Raw genomic sequence first — 23,415 nt, forward strand, 5'->3', positions numbered from 1 at the left:
GAACTGAGCAAAGTCGTACTGTCACCTGTATGGTGTCCAAGGCTCTTGCAAACGACAGGTGCAATATTGCCACTTTGCTACGATGAATTTCGTTGGCTTCTTCTGATATTAAACAAGCTAGATTTATAGCAATTTATCGCATTATTATATTAAGATTTTTATCAGATTTGTCAAAAAAATAGGTTGTTTTTCATACTGGACTTTTATGTCTGGAAAGAGTATTACTTTGTAGAGACATTATGTATTTTTTTAAAGCAGAAGAGATGAAAAATGAGCAATATCCTCGCCGGGACTCGTACCTCGGACCTCTCGAATACGCGCCGAGTGTGCTGACCACAACACCACGAAGGCGGGAGAAATACCTTATAACTTTTTTATATATGCGCTGCACTTCTTTAGATATTTTGTTTTGGGAAATAAATGTAGCTTTCAAAAAGTGCCATAGTATGCTTCTAAGTTAAAGAATTAACGATATCTCTGATACTATATATAGTACTGGTTGGAAGAAACTGTTTAAAATTTTAATTTAAGTACTTGATTTGAAACTGGCAGCATTCTAATACAAAATTATAAAGTATTTCTGTTTCATTAAGAAAATATAATAAGTACTTTCGTCAGTTTTATGCTTTATGTCCGTTTAAAATGATTCATTTATATTATTATGAGTATTAACCTTTTGAAGACGGATGGCCATTATAGTGGCCATAGAGTCCTCTATTTGAAAAGACGGGGTTTTCCACTTTAGTGGCCATGTCTTTTTCCCTCATTTTCCAGACTGAAAAGTGGGGTGATATATCAAATTTGACGTCCCTGGGGTTTTAACCACTTATCTCTTTCAAAGGTCTTCTTTTTGCGACATAGATGCACCCCTCTGAGAATCCATTAAACTACACACAATCTTTGTTGCAAATAGGAGGTGATTTCTTAAAGGAGGGAAAGCATTCGGTTCAAGATTTCCCGTCCTTTGATAGCTTTTACTGCTACCAAAGCCCCCGCCTCAAAAGGTTAATTTGGGCCGCCCAGACGGTATAGTGTTTAGGGAAGTCTACTGCGGTACCGAAGGGCCCGGGCTTGGATGTCTGGATGTTTTTAAATGTATAGTGTCCGTGCGGCATGGGGCACTCTAAATATATGGCGACCCGAAAGTCCTCTCGTGTGGTTTGTTGTAAGGGAGAGAGGAGTGGGAGAGACTCTACCCCCGCCAAATCCTCCCAAAATTGGGGTGTAAGTAAACGTCCAACCTCCTTGAGGCTCTGGCAGCCATTCTTCCGTGAAATACATAGTCATTGGAAATGAATTAAAGTATTCAAAAACTGGATTATATCTGGCATAAGAATTTGACTTTTAATAAAAGTATCATAACAAAATTCACTTGTTTCTTGTGTGGTAAGTACGAAAGGGAAATAGTGACGATTTTTGCATATGAGAAAAAAAGCAACGATTATTATCACAAGATAATATAAAAAGTGCTTTTAGAATTCGTTATAGGAACTCAAATCCTAATATTTTTACTGTATTATGAATTTTTTTAATTCTTTTTTATAGTTTAAATGCCACAAATTTATTGCAATAAATTCTGATCTACTCTAAAACTACTATTATTTCTTGTTTAATCTTAAAACGTAAGGCAAAAATGATGATATAAATAAGTCTGTTTTTATAGCCTTAAAGAAAAGACAATGATCTATTACTGTGACAAAAGAAAGAGCATCATTAATTCCTTAGATTGTTAATGTATTAAATTCTTAGAACTCAATACTTCTTTTAGATTCAGTGGAATGCGTAACAAATATATTTAAAATGTTTTACCCGTTAATATGAAATATTAAAGGTTCGAATTTTAGTTATAAAGGAACACTTTCTGTATAAAATTTAAGAACATATATACTTTTCGATAGAAAAATATCCTTTGTGAGTTGAAACAAGGTCTTAAAATAATTTAGATCAGCGATACTCAACCGGTGGTACGCGTATCACTGCCGGTATGCAAGAGGAAACTAGGTGGTGCGCAAAGGAATAAAGTATTTTTAACTATTAAATTAATTTAAAAATGAAACACCCAACATCCCTCGATCTAATAATCAAAGAATTGGTTATTGAAAATAAGAGAAGAATTACCATCGGACATTAAAAACCGTTGTTTGTCATTGATAAATAATTTCAATGTATATTTTCCCGAGGTTGATAAAAAAGATAATTGGATTAGAAATCCATTTTGTTCAAATGTACCTGAAATTGTTTGAAGAAAAAGAACAATTGATAGAAATTTCCTGTGATCGAACTATAACAAAAGATTTTTAAAATAGCATACTTTTTAAAGTTTGCCTGAGCCGAAAAAAGAATTTAAAGATATTTCAAATAAAGCTATTAAATTTTTAGTGTTTTTTTTGCGAACTTATTTGTGTGATCAAGGATTTTATTCCATGTTATACTTGAAAAATAAATAAAAACAAAGTTAAAATGATCCTAATTTACGGTTAAAAAACTAAGTGAAATATAGCCAGACATAAAGACATTGATCCCTCTTAAACAGGCCCAAATTTCACACTAAATTTTAGAATTAAAATATTATAACTTAAATTTTGATAATTAAAATGACAACCAATTTTTAATCCAATATTTTTTATGCATGCATATTTAATATAAATAGCCAATAGGTTGTGGAAATGGCAATATATATATATATTTAAATATTTCTACTGGGAAACTGAAAAATAATCATTGTAAAATGTAAATGGTGGTACTAAAGTTTTCCATTTTTTTTAAGATAGTACGCGTTAGTCAAAAGGTTGAGAACCTCTGATTTGGATTATAAAAACAGTTGCTCATCAAAAACCGTTTCATTCAAATTTTGATCAATTAACTGAAAATTTAATTATTCCTGTTTTTTATACGCTTCCTATTTTAACAAGCATTATTGAATGATTATAACTATGGCTCCATTTTTAATATTATAAGCAATATATTACAATTGGAAATAGAAGCAAATTTTTACTTTTATATCAAAATTATTATCAGTTACTTGGCTAGGGAAGGATTCATTATTAGTGTTTTCCTTATGATAAAAAATTATAATGATTACCAAATCAGAATTAATCTCATTCAGTTGTTTTCAAATATGTTAACCGATCAAAACTGTTTAACAGCTAACGACAAGTCTCTCTGCGTGCATGTGTGTCAAATGTGCACTTTGCTGCGCATTTTTCACGCATTCGTGAACACATATGAATCATTTGAAATAAAATGGAAAGTAATTACTAAAAATAAAACGAACTTTATTGAACAACAATCAGATGAGTAATTTTACAGATGAGGATGATAAGATGTGTGAGGTATTCCAACCCATTGTAGGTGATCAGGTGCATTTCGGAACAAAAACGATCTTTCAGCTGTCTATATACATAACATGCACGACGTTTCGCCTTCGTACTTGACTACTATATGGCTGTACGGGAAAGACTAATACCATCCGTGACCACCTCCAAGACCATGGTGCCCCTGTTCAAGTCCGTAGCCAATCACAGCTTTTGTATGGTGGTGGACACTAGAAAGATTCGAATAGAAAGAGTAAGTTTTTATTAATGCTTTAGTTATTGATATTAAAAAAAGGCATGTGGTATACTAAATTTTAGTAATTCTATATTATTAAAGGAGTTAGTCTGAAAAGATTTTAGGGAGAAAGAGTTTGAGTAGGAAGAAAAAAAAGGAAAGGGATTTAAAAAATTTAATAGTACCCAGAAAAAAAGTAGAGAAAGGAAAGTTAACCAATGAAAAACGAAAAGTCGTAACATTTTGCCTAAATCTATTATTATGTGATAGGAAAACGACATCAGAAATTATATTGCAATCGATGCATTAGTCTATTAAAGAAAATTTTTATTTACAAATATTTTAGAGTAGGAAACTAAAACCTGGGTACTAGATAGTAAATTATATTTTAGAATGACCTACAATGAAAAGGAAAGATAAAAGGAAAATATATCTTTAAGTGTAAGAATTTAATATTAACGAAAGATTTTAGTGATACATTACGAGAAAAAATCGAGAAAAGTTTTCTTTCTGTTTCACAGAAATGAAGCTTTTTTTAAATATAGTAACAATACAGTAAATGCTCTAAGCGTATAGTATTCCAAGATAGTCCTAAAACCGCCTAAAAAGATTTTTATTAACTTAAATTATTAGCATAAATGTAGTTGTTAAAACAGTTTCTGAATACTGCAAGCTGGTTATTTGAGAAATTTTATTAAAACAAACCTCAAATTTGGATAGGCTGAGCTATTACTGTTGTATAAATACCTCCGTTTTTTAATTGCATTTTAACTGAGAACTTGACTGGAGTCAAAGTATAAATATTATTTTTTAGAATATTAATAGTAGAGAATTAAAAAAGAGTAATTCACAAAACTTTAGATAATAACTTAGAATGCTTTTATTGATTAAATGCATTTCTGAAATATTAATTTTTCCGATAGTGGTGAAGAACATGCGATATCAATGTCAAATATTATGAAGTTTCCTGTTGTAAACTAAATTTTCGTTGCTAATGCTAATACTTTAGAACAGGGTTTCTGAAACGTTTTTCAGTCGCGACCCCTTTTTACCGCTGCGACTCCACAGGCCCCAGAACCCCATAATATATACAAAAATTTCGGGGGACCCGATAAGTATTGCGCAAATCCGACACACGCTTGAGTGAAACTGTCAATGTTTTCACTTATACTGTAATATACTATTGCAGTTTTAGGCCATTAACTTTAATTCCTTATTTTAAGACATAGAACAATGTGAAAATTTTAAGTAAGTAACAGACGAAATGACAGCGTCACGTGCAATGCAAGGAAATTAACCTTTATATTATAAAAGAAACGCGTCGAAACGTTTTCGTTTATATCTTTGTCTGTATTGTCTTATTTTTATCTATTTTCAGATACATCGTATAAAAATATTTGGTAATTGTAAAATTATTATAATAAGTCAAAGAAATATCAAAACTGCTAAAATTTTTGGAGACCCCCTACTGCAGCTCCCGCGACCCCCTTGGGGATTACGACCCAGAGTTTAAGAAACGCTGCTTTAGAGCATGGCTACACGACACGATTTGTAAAAAGGTCCCTTGAAAAGAATAATTTTATTTTAATGGGCTTTAAGATCGGCTCCTTATTCTTAAGTAACGAAACTAATGAATTTATAAACTGATGAATTAATAATTTACTATAAGAAATGTTAAAATACAGCTTGTTGCTCCTTCTTGATTTTAAAAGGACTTAGTTACTTTTTGAACTGGTAATATAACCCATTTGAAATAAATTTATTTCTACCTAAAATTACAGTAATTGGCCTAGTTCAAAATAACTTAATCACACCTACAATTTCGTCCGCTAGTTTTAGAGTCTAATATTAGTTAATTTTTAGAGCACATTTGAAGCCCTTATTCGATGAGCAACCGTTTGTTCCCTGGCGAGAATTTGCCTAAATCATCTGCAAACTGCTTGAATAGCTTATGGTTGGTGCATTGTCAAAACGCCAACTTAAGGAAGGTACTTACGGAACGGGCTCATGGTGAATGTTCTCCTTGAAAAGGGGGATTGGCAAAGGCAGAGGCAGAGGGAGATAGATCTTCTTGCCTTTTAGGGCACGAGCAATGAGGGCTACCTTGGCAAGCCTGGCCCATCGAAGTTTTCCTCCTGCTTCCGTCTGCTCGACAACAAGCGCACACATCACTAACCCAACAAGGAGAGCGGCGATCATTTGACGATTCATGGTAATTTCTGAAAACAGAATGGAAAAGGTCTTAGAATGTTGATGAAACTTACCCTCTTATAATGAACGCTTTTATGCTGTTTGAATACAACAATTAATAATACTTACTATTTCATACTTGAATTTCTTAACGATAAGAACCCTTTTATTTTTTCACAGTATTTCTGAATAACTGGATACTCATCTTATGAACAAAAACACCTCGAATCACATTTTGCCATAAATTGTTTAAAAATTATGTTATTACTCGAACGAAGATAAGAAGAAAGAAGAATTTATCAATCACCATAATTTGCGTGTTTTGGCAAAAATAAGAATAAAAACATTTAAAAGAACTAAACTGTTAACTGGAACGGTATTTTTTTTAGCAAAATAAAGTATGAATCTATTAGTTGGTGATTTTGACAGATAAATTACCAATTTAAACAGCCCTAATCTCTGGTAAAAATAATCGAAATTAAACTTAAAAACCCAAGAATTTTGTAAAATGAACTTGCCAAATTTGAAATTTGAGTTTATCAAAATAAGCAGATTAAGATAAATTCAGCACTTATTTATTTACATGAAAAGCTTTCTATTTTTAAAGGTAAGAACTGATCTTTAAAAATTTATTTTAATTAAACGAAGATATCGTAAGAAAATTTAATTAGTTAATCGAAAAATATTGATTCAGTTTTGTATTATGGGAGATGATAAGTAACATTTAAAGTTTGCATATAACTTATGTTTAGGTGGCCATTTTATTATTTTAAGCCTGAAACTAATTTTTTTAACTGGAAACTTATGATAACTACAAAATTTGTTTCATTTGAAATTTCTTCTTCTGGTGCAGGAGTAAAGCAGCTGAAGTGACTCCTGCAGCTGAAGGAGGAAGTTCTGTTTGACCTTTGAAACTAAGCCTGCAGATTTATGCAACTTATGCAGATTCTTGTTGCTATATCTTCAACAATGTTTATTAGGTATGTTATTTTAATTTATTTTCAATAAATATTGCTTTATAAAATAAGAGTATTCACAATTTCCTTGAGCATGACTGTTAACAAATTTTGTAAACAATGTATTTCTTATTTACAGATAATTTTAAATAAATTAATAAAAGATGGTAAAATAAGGTACATTCCAAAGAAAAAGAAACCTTGAATCCTTAAAATTATGAAATCATACGCGGGACCATTTCTTAAAAGCCTAAGCCCCATCAAAGTCACTTTCTTTGACCTATATTTTTGACTCGGGCTCTTTAGCCCCCGAAGAGCCCCAAATTAGACTTTCCGGTTGGCTAGGAGAGGGAGAATGCCCTATAAAATACGACCCACCTTTGGAGATGAACCTCATTTCCTCATCGTATCGTATAACAGCCTCATCGTTCTCTTGGACGTATAGCAGCATAAAGTAATTTATAAGAGATTTTTAGAGATACATAGTTTAACCACATAAAGATCTACCCAAATTTATTTTACTAGGAATAGTTGCGGAACATCTTTCTATACAAACGTCAGTCCAACATCAACTAAATTACCTATCAATTTAAGTATAATATTCAAAATAGGAATACCATACAAAAGCAAATTCAAATAAATTTTTCGCTCTGGAAATGCTAAATTAATTTTTGCATTCAGCACAAGTGAATGATTTTTGTTTCTGAAAATCTGCATTAACTTATTAAATTATTTTGAATTGTATTTCGAATTTACTAATTAGAGTCATGCTATGAATTAACTAGAGATAGAACCAAAATACTTACTGATCACGATTATCATCTGATAATAATGATAATTACTTATCATGAATATTTTGAATTGTATTCCAAATTTACTAATTAGAGTAATTCGAATTTACTATTGGAGTTTCAAATTTACTAATTAGAGTTTCATGCTAATTACTGATCATGATTTATCATGATTATTTTGAATTGCATTTCGAATTTACTAATTAGAGTCATTCTTTGAATTAACTAGAAAAAGAGCCAAGATGCTTACTGAGGTTTCTTTTAAAAAGACATCTGATTTAATCATCATTTTAACAAGAAAATGAGCGACAGCAAATGAAACTAGTATGGAAGTAATTATGGAAACGTTAGTAATATTTAAATATTTAAAATGCTTCTCTAGTAGTTTAGAATTTTTTAAACTTTTTATGAGAGCTGTTATTGCTCTTCTAAGTTAAATAATATATTGAAAAAGTGTTATTGTTGTCTTGAAAGTTTTACAGTTAGCTATGATCACTCTTAAGTGACCATAGCTTAAGATACTTAAGCTCGTGATGAAGTTATGATCACTCTTTAAAATAATCATATTAACTCTAGCAAATTTATGCATTTCGTCTCTGAAATGATTAGTTTATTTAAGACTTTTCAGAATAATTTGAAACTGTTTTATGAAAGTTCATCTTTTTGTGTCTAATGACTGACTGAAGAACGATTTAAACATTTTTAAATTGGCCTTATGTCTGATATTGATTTCCTGACAAATATTAAACTTTGGATGCAAAGAGATGTTACCGAATACCACAAAATTTCAGCATTAAACTCTTTTACATTACGGTAGTCTTTCGATTACGTTAGTAACTGTATTATTTTTTCATTACTTTTTATGCATGGTAAGAACCTGCTTTGGTAATACTCAGATTTCCAAAAACATCTAAAATATAAGCTATATTTCTACCTTTCTTTCGAAACTGCAAGTAACACCGTATAGTCAATGTTCTGTTTAAAGTTTTACAGTTACAAGCAAACTATACATCTCTTCCAGAATGAAATTTTAGGCTTCAATTACAATTTAAAGCTTTATACAGTTTACAATGGAAAAGTCTGGAGATAAATTTGAAGGTAAAGGCTATCCTTGTTTATTAATGTTAATGTAAAAGCAAGTAAGCATTGAATTTCGACTACAGCAAGACATTTGTTAAGCATCCTGGATGCTTTTCAATTACTGTTTTATACCATAAACTTCATTTAAATTAAAGAATGGTACATCTGGGGTTCATTAAAGTTTAAAGCATTGTTTCTGTTTTTTTAAGGGTAAATTGTGTCATCTGAGAGAAATGCAAAAACGTTATCTCTTGGAATATTCTTCTCTGGAATCAAAGTAAATTTCAGATGCACATGTGATATATTCGAACGCAAAAGGCATTAACGAGGTTCATTCTGAAAGCAGACCTATTAAACACTAAAGAACAATAAAAGCTCGAATTAAACAATAGTTTGATAAAGCTTAGAAGTTAACTGCATACATTTAATAAGAATGCAGAGAAATAAACTGAACAAACAATGCCCCAAAATAGCTTCTCGTTTCGTGAAATTAGTTCAATCTCAATCATTTAGTTCCGATGCCTTGAAGAAATATAAGATGATTGCTATCTAAATACAAGCCAATTAACCTGATTGATTCTCATATTTCTTTCGCGTGTACTTTCTGTTTTAAATGGCCTAAATTCTCTTTGTTATAATTCTTTTCGTATTGCTTTCTTCTACGTTAAAGAAGAATGTTTACTTCGGATTTTGGAACATCAACCAGGTCGTAACTCAACACAAAAGTAATTTTGAAAAGCTTGCAGTGGTTTTCTATTCATGGTAAAAAAACGCTCCGTTTTAAGAAGAAAAAGTCCTTTTGAATACGTTTTGTATTTGCATTTGTTTATTTTATTATCTGAGCATTTGAGTGGTAGTTATTTGCTTTATTTCATTCAACACAATGGTCTATAAATTGCTTCTATTAAGAGGTAATTTTAAACAGGACTCTTGCAAACGAAAGTTCTGTTTAAATTATGGCTTGAAATATTATGGTTTGAAATATTAATTTCTTAAGGCAATAGATTTGAGTAGCTGGGCTTATTTGAGTAGTAATGATATTTTATGTTCTCATTTTATACGCCTGCTTTATTATCTAAAGAGCGATATATTAATATGAAATTTAATGCAGGCATGTCCCGACTAAAGATGCAGTGGCAACTTGCTCAAATACCATAAGCTTTGTTTCAGTCGAATACTACTGCAGAGGTCTGTGCTTCGACTTGACAAGCAGGAAATAAGGATTTTACCACTGTATTATCAGAATCCTAAAATCAGACTCTTTGAACTTAGTCGTTTGGATATAATTCTAAGTTATTTTTAGCAAAGAACGTAAGTTATTAAACAAAGTGTTTGATGTCTTTAAACACTGCCCAGATCGGAAGATTTTGAGAGCATTTTCAAAAGAAATTAATGCGAATAAATTAAATCTGTTGAAAAATCTGTTGTGCGATAGATACATTCGAATCCCTTAAAAAATCTTGCCGAAAGCAAGGGTGCTAAGGATCCATAAAATTTTATTTCAAAATCAGGACTTCCCGTGAGGTTAAAAGCAAAAGCAAAAGGAAAACTAGATGTAAGAGTGGAACTACGGGTGCATTTCCATTTTTTTACAGGTGAAACTAAAACTCTCTATCATTTCAGGAATTAACCTTTAATGCATATCACAGTTAATTTATTCCTAATAGCTTTTTACATTTACTATATAGTATATTGATACTCTTTTCAGCTGTTAGGATAGTTCTGAGTGCCAAGTAAATCAACCATTTAAAAACTTTTTATGAATCTATGTGAAGAAAATATTAATTAATTTCTGAATTTTAAATTCCGAATTCTAAAATAGTTTATGCAGTATATATTCTATTACATTTACCCTTTTAAAACCCAAATAGTTTGCTGTTTTCACAGTAAAAAATTAGATGATAAAATGTTTCACTTGGATAATATTTTCCATACACATACTTAAGCATAAGTTTAAAAGAACACGCATGTAATATAAATAAATTATTTGTACTACAAAACAAATAAATTTAGCTGCTTTAAAACAAGTGATTTGTAACGTAGAGAAAGTAGTGATGCGTAACTAAAAGGATTTCCTCGCTACGTAAACTTGGCAATGATCTACTTCTTTTAAATTAAGAATGAAATCATTGTGATTATTTGCTATTTGAAAAGTTTTATTATAAAAGGGCTTACAAACATAATCGTCTTAATTTTGGTCTTTTTTCACAATGAGGAATTAATCTTTTTTCACAATGTCGAATTAATCTTTTTTCACAATGTCAAACTTAGTTTCTTGACAAGTGTGTATTTTCCGTGTGTAATTCGTATCCACCGTATAAATGTGTAGGCAATTTACCCGGAAATTGTTGAAAATCGAGTATTGTAAATAATTTTTTCCAAGAAAATTGTAAAATATGTTTTTCTTACTTAAATTTAACAAAGTTTGATACATTTTTGCATTTGATTAATTATGTGATTGCAAAGAATAAAAGGTATGAATTATGTATAGTTTTCTTAATTTTAAATGCTTAATTAATTTCCTATTGCATTTATCCTGCAAGCACGAAGTACATAAAGATTTTAATTGTGTAGCGTTTTCTTGCTTTTTTCTTTGAAAATTAGCTCTTTTGGATTAAAAGATCCTTTACGAATATTATCTCTACCCCTTCTTTCTCTAATGTGATACAGTTAAGTAAAATCTAATCTAAGTATATTCTGTATTAAACTACTTCAGAGTATAACTAAACATATTTTTCTCTTTCGACATTTTAAACTCCATGCTCGATTCAGCTATATAGTTCTTATAACTTTCGATGTTTTAATTTTCCTAAACATTACTTAATTAAAGTTGTACACAGGTACTGAAAGAATTTAAACACTTTCTAATAGAACTGCTCAGATAATTTGAATAATAAAATACTATAAGAAATCCTGCAACTGAATTTATGTCATAAAAGAGTTCCGTAAATGAGAGTTAACTGAGGTGGGTTTAAGGGAGTCTATTTTGTACTTGCAGCTCGTGCACTTACTGCTATGCATTCACTTAAGATAAATACTACAAGTAAATGCTGTAAAAAAGCCTCATTCTGAGCAACAAAAACTCACTCCAACCCTTTGTACTTATATATTAAGAAAATAATTTTTATTTTTATTCTTCCATTTATATTTTTTAAATTTCCAATTTAATCTCTGAGCCATTTTTATTTCTATAAAATGTCTTAACTTTTAGATATTACCTCTTTATTTTCTTTTTAATCTTTATCATAGTAAGTCTCATTTTATAAGTCCTATGAATTTTCCTTTCCCACAAATACAACCTCTTAATACCTTTTGGTACTTTCTCATTAGCAACAGCACTTCGGGAAAGTTTTAATGTCAAAATGCAAAAAGTCACCAAATGTTGATACCAATTAAGAGAATAAATAATTGAGATATATTTAAAAGATTATCAACAATGAATAATAGTTATCAGATAAACCATTAGAAACAACATTTTAGCATCTTCCTGAGAAGATACTGCTGAAAGGAAATCATTTATTATGTCTTCACTTAATATATTCCAAAATATATCATTTATAAATATATATATTAGGAACAATAATTATAATAACTCTAGTTTTGCTGAAATAAATATATATTAGATCATTTAGATTTAATATCAGCTAGATAACTTTGATAAGTAATTGTAGATTATTATATTCGTTCACAATCAAAATTAAAGCTGTTTAAATTACATATATTTTTCCGTGTGATTTTATACATGATATAATACACAGAGTTAATTATGCAGCTTTTACTCCTATTAATTACTCTCTCTATATCTTTCTCTTGCGTCTTTCTTTAGTCTACTTTTAAGTAAAATAATTAACTTTTTAAATCCTAATTATTAATTGGAAGTATATAAAATCCATTTAAAAGTTTTTAAAGTTTGCACTTAAAGATTTCGGATTTTGATTTGAGATGAAAATTTATATTTCTTAGCTATTACGTTTTTTGTTAGAGTTGTACTAGTACGTAAGCTTTTCTTGAATACTTTTTTAAAATTTCTTTTTTCTTTCTTTTAAATTTTGCAAATCAAGAGACCTTTACTTCGTTTTAAATGAATATTTGCAACACCTCGTATCGTGTGAATCTTAACTGTTTTATTCTTCTAAAAGTCATTCATTCAAAATTTCTTTTATATTCAGTTTTCTTGAAAATTTAACAATGAAATTTCACAAACTTCTCCTGTTAATAGCACTGTATAAGCAAACACGGCAAAAGTCATATCAATGGAAAAACGTTAATAAAATTTCTGATGGTAATCTGTATAATATAGCAAAAACTGCAAATTAATGTCATTAAAACTGAATTACCCTGCTTTATTCAATCTTATAAAGGACAGATCTTGACCTTTCTGTCACTTGCACTGACATTTTTTAGGTCAAAAACTCTTAAGAGGAATCAAGATAGATTCTTTGAAGAGTTACAAAAATTATAGCTGTTTTAAAATGTAATTTAAGTTAATTTTTGTTAGAATATGTTTATTCGGGTGTTACAGTTATACGACAATTCGTTGTTAAAATATGTCTGTTGATGACATATTTTAGGAAGTCTTCTCCAAACGTTAATTATGGAAAACCAGATAAATCTTTCTTACGCAGGCTAAATGATACGTTCTAGATCTTCGCAGGCTTTTAAAATTAATGATACGTTCTAGATCAACCGAACTGAATAACATTTTGCTCACTGAAGAAATAAACTATACTTTTCTCTTAATTTAAAGTTTTTACATACTACAGCACATTTTTGCGATACAATTACGACTTCTGAAATATTTCAAAATTTAATTCTGATAAAATTTTGCGGCTGAAAATATTTAAACCGTCATATAACCAGAGAAGAAAAACAGAGGAAACCGTTATTTAACGATAGAAACCGTTATTATATTAAACACAATTTAAAGAAATTCACTAATCTCTAGCAAATCGCAGGGATTAAAAATTAAACTATAATCTTCGATAAATACAAATGCATAACCAAGATTTTTTAGCCACGAAATATTAAATTCGCGTTTTGATTCACTTTTTGAAGGTCAGTCCTTCACTGAAGGCAACTTAAAGACCTTGTGGCGTCGTTCGATGGGAAACAGCAGTCATTCCATACGTGTGGTTATGCATGAAGCTTTCGCATACTATCTTTTCACTTCTTTCTCAAAACCGGGGACATTTCTTTCTTAAAACTCAGTGTAATCCAGTGATATAATCCAAAATAATCCACAAGAGTAGAATAATCCTTACCAATTGGAGGAGGTAGGCAAGCTCTGTTATGATCCAAACTGGAGCAACTCCGAAAGTAAACTGTGATTCTGCAATTGTCAACAACACCTTTAAATACCCCTTTTCGGTGAGGAAAATTTTGGTCTATGCTTGCCCCTAGCCTTGCCCTTTCGCTAAGGATATTTCGGACTCTTATTTGGATCGTGTATGGACTTGTTGATGAAGGCAAGGAAGGGTTGGTGAACCTTGAATCAAAAGAAAGGGCTAGCTATCGCACGTGGCGAGATACATATCTAGATCAAATTCAACCGCGAGCCAACCATCACTCCGATGATCTTTATTACTTGTTACGCATAGTATCCCTTTCTTTAGAATTTGGCCCGAGGCTGCGGTGGTTCCTCCGCGCACCTATTTGGGGCTACACCAGTTGAAAGATAGTGAGATCAATTATTTTTTCGTCCGCTCTTCGGATAAGCGCTTGTTTTTTTCCTGCTTCACTTTATTTTTGGGTATTCGTGCTTTTCATCCTACGTTGTTTTGAGAACGACCTGTTTAGAAAGAGAGAACGACTAATTTGCTTGACCTCATCCGGTTTCTCGTTCCTCTGATCCAGACCCAGTGAAAGTTCGATTGTCGAAAATTCGAAAATGAAGGTAGAATCTTCAAACCAAAAAAAAAAAAAAAGTGAAATGCATTCTCTGTGCAGTGATGAGGTGGACTTCGTATTTGCTTAGAGATAAAATATAACTCTCCAAGAATTAAGTACACATAACAGCACATTAGCTGTACTTGTGTACCACGACAGTCATTTTACACGCAATGTGAATTTGCAAAATTTTCAAACCGTTGCATTTAAAGTAACTGCGAAACGCTATCCATTTTCCTCCAAGAGGTTTTAAGCTTTTGAAATAAATACTTCAGTGTCATTGTTCATCAAAAATAAACAAACGGTTTTAAATAGCATTTATTAAGTTGAATGAAAACTTAAGGACGAACAGAACAAGTAGTAATGTAATGTAAATAATTATCAGTTAAGTATTATTGCTGTTTTAGAAAGACATTTAAACGACAACAAGAAGTACAAACATTATATTTCTTGTTTTCGAAATAAATTCTAAATTAATTACAAATTTTAATAATTAAATGCAAAAAAGAAGGCATTTTTTTATCTTAATAAAGTTATACTGAAAATATTTTCATCTTAAAATTTGTAAAAAGAGCTCAATTTGTCTTTAAATATTTCTAAATAACTGCTGTTGTTTGACACTGTGGTAGAAATTTCAAATAGTAATGTATCCTGAAAACTAAGTATTGCTCCATTAAAACGAAGCATCGGCTAACTTAAACTGAAGGACGAACGAATAAATAACATTAAAAAAATATCTGGCTAAATTACATTACGACGAGTATTCTTAAATATTACAACGGAAATTTGATGAATTTTCAAGTTTTGTCTAAATAGATCTGAAAAGATTTACCCTCCTTACTGCGTACCTTCGTGGTATAACTGGACAGCACGTCCGACGCGTAATCCTGAGGACCGGTGTTCGAATCCCGGCGAAGGCACAGCGGATTCCTTCAGTTTCCTTACTTCAAAAAAAATCTAAGAGATTCTATAGATTTCGAACCCAATTGTAAACAAGAATATACATAAATATTCAATATAGAAGCATTTGTTCTGATAAAATTAATTAGATGAATAAAGAATGCTAAAAATCAGATTTTGATCATTGAAAAGATTAAACTAATAAAACCTTTATTTCTATTTGTCGTCTAAATGACCTTTTGTACCGCGAAATATATTACAGGACTTTAATTATTAAGAGCTATGTGTATTTCTTTTAAAATTGTTCATTTATTCTTTCGGTCGATGACTGCCCAGACAGGAATGTGATTAGTGACTCTGAATGACGTATCCAAAGGCCCGGGTTCGAATCTCGTATAAGACATGGATGTAAAAAAATGGTCTGTTCCTTCATAGAAGGCAACGGTGAGCCATCCATTAGATGCCTCCATAATAAAGTGACAAGCGCTTCCGGCCTACGCCTACGAGTATAATGACTAGTGCTCATAATGGAAATTTTTTTAAAAAATTCTTTCGGCTGATCGGCTATGAAATCGTTTTTTTTAATTTGAGAAAATAAATTAAATAACTTATGATGCACTGTATGTAACAACTAGAAGTTTTCCATGTCTTTCCGATGACAAAGGAAACATTGTATGCTTTTGGGAATAAAAACTCTTACCAATCTGTGTGGATGATAAAATACCTAATAACAAGATGTAATGTAACATAAATATCAAGAAATTGGAATTTTTAACTGCAGATATTAAAATTAAAAATCTCACTAAAATAAAACAGAAATTACTTTTTCTCAAATAATCAACTTTGAATTAACAATACTGTGAGAGCCATAATCATCAATTTGCTTGAAATTGAATTGATTAAAATGCTTTGCAAAGTTAAGTTTAAAAGCAGCCAGCCTATTTTTTTCAAAAAAAGGAAAAAATAGGATATGATCCTCAAAGCCTTAAAATTTGAAGTGGAAAGTACATGTCAGCTTAATTTAATGGGTGGAGTGTCCAAACTGGAAACAGCAAATTAGAAGTTAAAAAACCAAGGGTTTAGAAATAACACGAAAAACTTATTATGACACACACACACACAAAAAAAAAAAAAAAAAAAAAAAAAAAAAAAAACATCGCGCCTTGAAAAATAAACAAACAAAATAAAATAAAATTTTTAAGAGACACTAAACATTTCTCAAGTCAAAAATTGGATTAAAAATCAACGCCTAACCAAGTCAAGGATGGTCACTCGAAATCATTTTCATCGCATGACAGAGCATTTTGAAACGAGTTCAAAGCACTCGCCTCCTTTTATAATACTACAAAGTAAAATAAAAACCCCAAGAAAGAGTTACATAATAAAAAATGTCGGAATTCTCGTTCTTCCTGTTCCGCAAATGAAATTCGAATGGACCGGCGTTATGGAAAAACCTAAATAGTAAAATAACAATAAATGCCATGAGGTAAGAACATCTCGATTTCGTTTCCTCTTTAGATTAATTGGTGGGTATCTGTTTCGCTCAGGGCTCCAGGAACATTGCAAATATTTTAATTCAGTCGTTAAGGCGATAATTCAATAATTAACTTATACTCTTATAGTTACTGAAATATTTATAGATGCAATGGTTTATCGCAAAGAGTTTCTAGACATCGAAATAGAGCAATAGCAAGGGGGAAAAGTAGATAATAAATTCATTCGGATAAAAAAGAGAACATATTATAGAAAATTAATGCAACGTCATGCAACAGCAAACTGTAAAACAGTTGATACAAAGGGTATTAGATAAATATTTCCTAATTCATGCATATTTCACATGCGTGTGTATATGTTTGCACTTTCTCTAATTTGCATGTACATATTTATATTTATATATAACTTGTTAACTATGTGTATTCATTTACATATCTGAATATTTATATAAGAAGCCTTTTTTTAAAACCAAAGCGCAATTCGCCTAGAAGGGCTATTAATTTCCTTTTGACATTTTGCGTTGAAAACTTTAAATGTCTGCATAAACGTATGTACATTTCTCGCATTGTGGTAAAACAACGGTATCTACAGCCGTCAGATTTTGAATAACGTACGTCTCCATCCTAATATGGGCATCTGGCAACCCGAATTAGGAATTCGTTTTATTATCGATTTCATATTTTGTAGAGCATTTATGAGGTTTTGGTTAAGAAACTCAAAGATTTCAAAGCGAGCATTGGCAAACACTGTACGGAAGAAAAAAGGAGAGGAAAATTTATCTGCAGAGGGGGAGACTGTGTATCGGAAATTCTAAAGATATGCGCTTTTGAATATTTTGTGATATTGCTGTTGAATTGATTTTTATGGTTTAAGTGCGAAGAATATGGTATTTAATAAATAAAAGTAACACACAAAACGTTAAAAAAAGCCCCTTTGGGCGTAATATAAAATCTGGAAGCTACCAGATTGTTATTATTATTATTATTATGAAGTGATATAACTCCATATATTCATTCATATAGCTATTTAAGAATTTTGTGTTTCAGTTCCCTAAAAAGTATTGGCAAACGTTTATGGATTGGAGAAATGGTTTTAGAACTGCAAACTTTTTAATTTCATCGTGTTATTATCATTTCACGGAATTATTAAATAATATAAAATTATTTTTGATACAAATGGATTTAAACCATTTCCTTAATAATTTAAAAATGAGAAAAAGAGGATTTGTTAATGTTTTTTACGCTTTCGTTGAGCTTGTAGTCTAACATGTTCACTCCTTTTAACGCAACTTGCAGCGGCCGATTGGTCAAGACGCTGAACACTGGTAGTTCGGTCCGAGGTTCGAATCCCGCGAACGGGCTGACTGCATGGGCGTTTTCATGGATTTCCCCATGTGTAACGTGTATACGAGCCAGTTTCCCTTAGAAAGTCCTCCACGAAGGCATCCCTCCCTTTAAGCAGATAGTCCTCGTGTGCTTTGCCATTATTGAATAACCCAACCCATAACCTTAACGCAACTTGCTTTGTCTTTTCAGCTTTATTATTAAGAATCGCTGCCTTTGCACATAAACCTCATAAAATTCAACAAAAATCACACAATTTTTAAAAGCACTGTATATTTAGAATTCCCGGTACACTGTCAAGTCTTGGCGCACATTTTTCTTTTCTTTTTCCTTAGTAAGATGCTTAACCTATTTTTTTTGTTGTAAATTTATTACTAACTTTGGGCCTTTCTAACTTTATTTATTAAAAATTACATTCGTCGTACTTTCGTTAAATCAACAGCAAAATCCCAAAATATTTAAAACAGCATATCTTTAGAATTACCAGTTGAGAGTTTAATGTTGACATACAGTTTCTTCTCTATTCGCTTTATTGTTTCTTTTTAAATACCAGCCGTTTGCGTGGCCAGCCGCCTAAAATAGTTACCACAAAAAGGGAAAAGTACATAACGATTTCTTTGAGTACGCTGGTTTAATCTCATAAAAATATGGAATACTTCTGATTAGACATCTTATGATTTTACTGTACTTTTATTTAAATTGTTCATATTAAAAAGTAGAAAAAATATTCTTAATAACTGTGCTTATTGCTTTTACATCCCTTAGTTTATTACTTGATAGACTTTCAGATTAAATTTCCAAGTAATAGGGGGATCGGAAAGTAATGTCGTTTCTGCGCATGACGACAACAACATGCTAAGGTCAGAAGTGGAAGCAAATCCATGTCAAACACTCTTAACCAGCGTTGGTCGACCATTCAAGGACATTTAAAATAGAACGGAAAAATAAGCAAAGTAGGTGTTTCAGTACCCCATAATCTGTCCGAAAAGAACAAAGCCAACCTATCCATCATACGCAACGTATTGCTTTAACACACCATACAGAACCGTTTGTTGATCGTTTGCTTAGTGGAGACAAAAAAATAGGTCCTATATCATAATCCAAAACTCAAAAGGCAGTTTTAATAGGGATTACAAGGGTTTACATCGCGAAAAGGTGCTTCTGGGTGTTTGATGGAGTATTCGCGGAATTGTTCATTTTGAATTGCTGAAACCTGGAAAAACTGTTAATGTAGACCTTTACTGTGAACAATCGGATCTAGTTAACCAATCTTTAATCGAAAAAAAAAATCTGGCGATTGTCAATGGAAAAGGCGTCATTGGGGTGGGAAGTACTGCCTCACCAACCATATTCGCCCGATATCGCACCCTCGGATTTCCATTTATTCCGATCCCTACAACATTTTCTTAGTGAGAAAAATTTTGAAAATTTGGATGATGTCCAAAATGCCATCTCGAGATATTTTACTGAAAAACCAATTGCTTTTTATCGGTCTGGGATTGAAATCGGCATATTAGATGGCAAAAGTTTGCTGATAACGAAGTTAATTATATTATTGATTAAAACTAAAAACTTGTTGCAAATTTAGTCGTTTGAATTTAATGTAAGAAAGCTTCATTGCTTCAACATTACTTTCCGGTCCCCCTATTATCTTAGTCTTTTCTGAATGGCAGCAGGCTGGCGCGTGGAAGAGAAAAGTATTTAATTTCCGGCTGTGCCAACATATTGTTCTCATAGAGCTGAGTTTCTTAATTAAAATTAAAAGATAAATACCTTACTTTTTTAGAATGACAGCAGTCCTGTGCGGTGGAGATAAAAATGTTTTATTCTGAGCAGTGTTGCCACTGATCTCTTTCAAACTGTCGAGTTTGTTAATCCAAAAATCATTATATTTGTATAAAATATTAAATAAATAAGAAAACAAATTCGAAATTCAAAATTCGGAGTAATCCAAGTGCACATACTTGGGTGGAGGACAACGTGTATTCAAAATCTGGTGGAATGTGCCATCCTTTTCCACACTGCGAGAAACATGAATACATACAGATTCTATCTCTTATTACATTCAAAGGCAACAATTTGAAGGTATTTTCTTCCTCCTTTCCGCCCGCTTTTGTGGTAAAACGGTAGCACATTCGACAAGCATTCGAGAGGTACATGCTCGAGTCCCGACGAGATCATTGCTTTTTTTTTCCACATAAACTGCTTCAAAAATTCGAAAATGCAAAATTTAAAAGAGTTTTTAAACTGCCAACTTTAAGTTTTTCTGATTTTTTTTAGTTTTGAACTTTTCTCTGTTTTAAACACTTCAAATAAATATAAGTGAAAATATGAATACGATAATATTTTTAAGTAAGTATTTACCCTCTTAAATGCACATAGAATAATTTAGCTCGTGTGTCAATAAATGATATGAAATACTATAATATTTTTCTCTGATTAGATATCCAAAAGTTCAATCTATTACAGTAAATAAATAAAAGAAAATTATAATTATGTTAGGTACATAAATAGTAAATGTATTAATGACTTTTATTTGGATACTTTAAGAATTGATGGAATTAATTAATTAGTAATCTCTAAGGGTAATTAAATATCACATATAGTGTTTGTATTGCGTGGGGGCGTTCAAAGTGCGAGGAGCCGAAAGTCCTCTGGAGTAATTTGGTGGTAAGGAAAGAGTGGTGGGAGACTTCCACACCCGCCTCCCCCCCCGTGGTGCTGAGCAACGTCAGGCTGTCACTTGTATACAGAAGGTCACTTGTATACAGAAGGTCACTTGTATACAGATTTATATATAAACAAACCTTAGAATTTTAATTCCTAATGCGTTCAGTCTGATAGCCCATTTGTTGAACTATTTTACATCTTGATTTCCAAGATAAAAGTCATTTTCTTTCCTTATTTCTGAGGATAGAAAAAGAAGGAAAGAAAACGTTTTTTATGTATTTATATACACATTCAATACTCCTTTGTCATGACACAGCAGGCGAGGTTGAAATTAAACGAAGTCATTTTTTACAGAAAGTGAAACCTGAATGAAAGCAATTCGAATGTATAATTTAAATATATATATATATATGCAGAACGTGTTCACGCATTTTTGCGACGATTTTGCAAACATTTATATATAAACAAACCTTAGAATTTTGTTTCCTAATATGTTCAGTCTGATAGCGTTTTGTTGAACTATCATATTACATCTTGATTTCGAAAATAAAATTCGTTTCTTTCTTTAAAGCATCAAAGTTGACATTTTTCCACTCCTCCTTCTGAATCTTCCAAAGTAAATCCAATGTTTCGGGATGCCGCTTATAAAGAGTTTATTTTAAAAGTCCAGATGCACAGTAACCAGAGGATACACATCAGGGGACTTAGGTGGGATGCATTGAAAGGAAATAGCTTCACTTCCGGTTTCATTTCTCATTTTTTCAAAAAATAGAACCGAAGATTTAGAGGTATGGCTTGGAGCCTTATCCGAATGGAACTAAACACAGTGAAGGTTGTTTGGATAAAGAGATGGAATTTCTTCTTTTAAAAATAGATGTTAAAACATATTTCTGACAGTAATCCGAATTTATTTTGACATAGTTTTTCTGCTTTCTTTATTTTAAAATCCCCTTTATAAGAGAATTCAGTAATAACTATAAAACCCTTAGAAAAACTTCTCTGAACCAACATAATTAAGTCTTTTTCTCCTCTTTTTCGGTAGTAAATTGATCTTTTTCTCTTGCTGCCGGATACGTTTATCCAAGTCTCATCTATTTTAACTATATATTTCCATTTTTCACCTGCCAAATAATTTTCATACAGCAATCTGCACCGTGTCTGCCGATAACATCGCGGCAAAAATATCGCGGATGTGTGTGTGTGTGTGTGTGATTATGGCAAAGTCTCGAGGGCTGTCTGCTTAAGGGAAGGGATGCCTTTGTGAAGGACTTTCTAAGGGGAACTGGCTCGTATACACGTTACACATGGGGAAAACCACGAAAACACTCATGCAGCCAGCCCGTTCGCGGAATTCGAACCTCTGACCGAACTACCAGTGTTCAGCGTCTTTATCGCTCGGACGCTGGTGGACAAATATCGCGGATGAAAACGTCGCAGAGCAAAACAACGCAAGGCGAAAACATCGTGGGAGAAACCATCGCAAAGAGAAAACATCGCAAAGAGAAAACATCGTGATACAAAATATCGTCGTCGAAAATAAGCGGTTCAAAAACTTCGCAGTTTAAAAACATTGTCGCCGAAAATATCGTGGTAAAAAATAAATTATCTATAAATCATCGCATGACGATAACATTGCAGACATGCTTTTTTAAGGCTTTAATAACTGCAAATGGATATTCGCATAATGATTTGTGAGCGCAAGCTGGAAAGAAGGGTAATTTTTACTTTCACATTTTTTTATTAACTAATAAATTCTTGCTGAAAACGTGAGAAGGAAACTTAAGCATAAAAAATTAAATGCAATTTATAGATTATACTTTTCATGAAAATTTACCATTGAAAACTTTATATGACCTTTGTTAGTTAACTATGTCGGTTTAAAATTCTATTAAGTGCTATCAGTTGCATTAATTTTCTATGCTGAAGTTTCCTTTTATTTTCTCAGCAAACATTTATTAGTTAATAAAAAATATGAAAGTAAATTATCCTTCTTTCCACCTTGCGCTCACAAATCATTATGCGAATATCCATTTAAAAAAAAAAAGAATTAAAAAAAAAAAGATTCCATTAAAAAAAAAGTTTCCCATTCTTTTACAGTGATATTCCATTAAATTATATCAGAAAATCATATCACTGTTGGATGCAATAAGTACTAATTTCAGACATGTTGCCTGTTTATGTTGTTAACTCTCTTTTGCAACTGAGCACTGGTAGTTTTGCCTAAGTTTGAATTCCGGCGAATGCGTTCGTTGCTTGGTATTTTGGTGAATTTTAGGTTCAATATACCAAACCAGTTTCCCTGAAAAAGTCATCTACAAACGCATCCTTTTCCTCAAACAGGTGCCCATCGTATGCTGCCTGACGAATGTGCAAGAATATTTCTTCTTTTACACAGCTTTCATAATCACATATTACCCACCAGCGGCCGTGCGGTAAAGTCGCTGAACACTGGTAGTTCGGTTCGAGGTTCGAATCCCGCGAACGGGCTGGCTGCATGGGCGTTTTCGTGGTTTTCCCCATGTGTAACGTGTATACGAGCCAGTTTCCCTTAGAAAG

General features: G+C 31.7%; 1 long non-coding RNA gene across 1 annotated transcript; it reads right to left on the reverse strand.

Moving 5' to 3' along the window:
• Positions 1 to 3,254: 3,254 nt before the first annotated feature.
• LOC146996605 (uncharacterized) lies at positions 3,255 to 13,983 on the reverse strand. The gene is made up of 3 exons (XR_015042311.1): positions 13,828 to 13,983; positions 5,546 to 5,768; positions 3,255 to 3,544 (listed from the first exon to the last, which is right to left on the reverse strand). It is a non-coding gene; the product is annotated as an uncharacterized LOC146996605 (long non-coding RNA).
• Positions 13,984 to 23,415: the final 9,432 nt, after the last annotated feature.

This window comes from Stegodyphus dumicola, chromosome 7 (assembly GCF_044657685.1).
Source record: "Stegodyphus dumicola isolate Sdum_Otavi_A_Nest chromosome 7, ASM4465768v1".
NCBI lineage: Eukaryota > Metazoa > Arthropoda > Arachnida > Araneae > Eresidae > Stegodyphus > Stegodyphus dumicola.